This window comes from Carassius carassius, chromosome 2 (assembly GCF_963082965.1).
Source record: "Carassius carassius chromosome 2, fCarCar2.1, whole genome shotgun sequence".
NCBI lineage: Eukaryota > Metazoa > Chordata > Actinopteri > Cypriniformes > Cyprinidae > Carassius > Carassius carassius.
This window is the reverse complement of record NC_081756.1, coordinates 24,431,046-24,434,028: the sequence shown is the minus strand read 5'-3', so window position 1 is coordinate 24,434,028 and position 2,983 is coordinate 24,431,046. Positions and strand designations below refer to the sequence as shown.

Here is a 2,983-nt window from a genome sequence, read left to right as displayed (position 1 = left end):
TTGAAACTCTGAAAAATTATTTGCGCAACATCGTAAAAAAAGTTGCAGTTCTGAAGAAGGAAATCTCAAAAACAACATAATGTTTGCAGAGATATTTTTTATTTTTTTTACATTTTGCAAGCTTGCAAATCTTATTTTTCGATCTTGCAAAACTTTTTTTTCTAAGATTTTGAGTTTTCGAACACTTAGTTTCAACCTTTCAGACCTGTATTTTCAGTTTTGAATCATGGCAGGATTTAAATCCCATAAAGTGCTACTACCCACATACCTTACACCTCTGTGCTTTATTTGTTCTCTCTGTTCAAACACCAGAGGCCACTGTAGAACTGACGCTTACCAACACCACTAGTGAAGACAGGAAGGAGATTATCGGCTGATCACATCAGCTTGTAAAACCACACATGTTCCTAATTCAATACTGAAACCCAGCATTGTCACCAAGATCATGGAGGAGGTACTGAAACGAGACCCTTTACATGCCTTCAGTTGCATTCTTGTAATATTTATTTAGAGTCTTTATTCTGACAATGCTGATGAACTTAAACAGTTGGAGGAGGAAGAGAGTGGAGATCAGTTTGAGCTGAACATCGCAGTCACTAATCCAGAGAAAATTGGTTTGTATTATGCAACTTATTTTTCAACGTGAAAGTAAGCAAATAAGTGAATAACAAATTGATGTAAACTGTAAAATAATTTGAGAACTAAAATGGTTGAGAACCACTGGTTCTAGATGTCCTGGATGCTGAGAGCTACAGTGATTGAGTTATTCTACGTTATTGTGTTGCAGGAGATGGCATGAATGCCTACATGTCTTACAAAGTGTCGACTCAGGTAGGCAAAAGCTCATCTCTGTTATCATTTTTGGATTGTTCAAGCTACATAAACCAGCATTTTGGTGCTTTTCCGTGCTTCTCTGTCTCTCTCCAGACTACACTGGTCATGTTCCCTGATAAGATGTTCTCAGTGCGTCGACGTTTCAGTGATTTTCTGGGACTTTATGAGAAGATATCAGTCAAACACTCCCTGCTGGGTTGCATCATTCCACCTCCACCTCAGAAGAGTGTAGTGGGTATAAAAGCTCTCATGCTCACTCTGGCTCCATGGAGTTATTCTAGTGAGCTCATCTATACCCCTGTTCCACCAAGGCAGTTTGAGTGCTGGATCGGAGCCAGAGCCTAGTTTCAGATCGGTTCTTTGTCTTTTGACAACCAAAGCACCATCTCCGAACCAGGAAAAGTGGTTAGTAAGCTGCATTAAAACATTCCTGGGGTAGAAGTAAGTACCACTTGAGTCAGGCGCTGGGGTGGGGTTACTGTGACCAACAAGATGCCATTTTTGAAATAGCATCTAAACATGAACACTTTAAATTCGCTGTGCTTGGATGCCGATGTATGTTTGCAAAGCCATGCACATCAATAGCAATGCAATTAATGCAATTGCACCAGGTTCATACTGGTGGAAAGGGGGTACTAGACATTCACAATGGCCTGGATACATGAGAATGTTTTCTTTGAGCTTTCTGCTGGCTCTTACTTTTTTGCTGACTGAGTGTGTGGTTTGTGTTGTGTCACAGGGATGACTAAAGTGAAGGTGGGGAAGGAGGATTCATCCTCGGCAGAGTTTGTGGAAAAGAGACAAGCAGCACTGGAGAGGTGAACACATGGCCAGTTAGGCATACACATGAAATAGAGGTTGATCAATTGCATTTTTCTTCTGATACTGATAACTAAATCCCAGGTGCAACCAAAAAATGGCTATAATAACAAAGTGCTGATGAATACTATGTGACATTTACAATATAAACACATAGTAAACTTTATTATAATTTTTAGCTAATTGCACGACAATAGATAAAAACAAATAACAAAATTTCTTCAGGAAACAACTGTGACACATAAGCCCCTTTCACACAAAGATTTTGGAAAATTCACGGATGATCCGAGATTTGGTTTGGGATCGTCTGATTTTGGTTCATTCACACTGCCAGTGATTTTCTGTAATCTGTATGTGCATTCACACACATCCCATAAAGATCCCATAAGACACGTGACATTACGATGGGACATGTGATATGTGATGTGTACCGTTTCACTTAAGCTGGCGAACGATCTCCGCTTTAGGACACATAGTGAGGAGCTCCCTGATCTCTGCTTCATACCAGTTTGCACATTTTTTCTTTGTGACTGCTGATCTGCTTTCAAAAAACCTGATAGGGTCACACGATAACATGCATCATCACTACAACACACCCCTTACGGCATTGATTCTGGCTTTTGTTCACATAGGGCTCGTTCTGAGATTGATCCTGGCATTGTTACCAGGTCCCCAGCCCGGGATCGACCCTGCAATCAATCCCGGGATGTGTTTGCATTCATACAGAAGGCACCCTGGCAATTTCCAGTATGAAAGGGGATATAGACAGTCACGAGGATTAAAGACAGTAAATATGGACAAATACAGAAAATAGTGTCAGAAGGTACACAAAGTAAAAACAAAACTGGCAGTTAGATAAGTAAGTAATATATATATATTATATATATATATATATATATATATATATATATATATATATATATATATATATATATATATATATATATATATAGGTGACCGTTATTTTAGAATGTACCGCCTTATTGTTTCCATTACGACGCACGTCATGCTTGTCATGAGACACAACGCCATTAGTGATGGGATTTATGGCTCTTTGAGGGGATCCGGATCTTCGCGATCCGTTCCTTTCAAAGAGCCGTTCAAAAGAACGGCTCTTTTGGCTCTTTTTAAATATTTAGTCAGTTTTAAGAAGCCAGCTTGGGAGCATCTCAGTTTATCCTGGAAATAATTACTGGGAGAAAAAATGAGGTGAGATTTGTAGTCAAATAATTAAAACTCAGATATCACACACCAATATCTGAGTTTGAATTATTCTGAAATATTGATTATTACCTCGTTTGTCATGTGTGGACTATATTCCATAGGGTTG

At 39.0% G+C, this 2,983-nt stretch overlaps 1 long non-coding RNA gene across 1 annotated transcript; it reads left to right on the top strand.

Moving 5' to 3' along the window:
• Positions 1 to 408: 408 nt before the first annotated feature.
• LOC132097575 (uncharacterized) lies at positions 409 to 2,470 on the top strand. The gene is made up of 6 exons (XR_009422751.1): positions 409 to 454; positions 548 to 648; positions 788 to 831; positions 928 to 1,243; positions 1,574 to 1,652; positions 2,322 to 2,470. It is a non-coding gene; the product is annotated as an uncharacterized LOC132097575 (long non-coding RNA).
• The last annotated feature ends 513 nt before the right edge of the window (positions 2,471 to 2,983 follow it).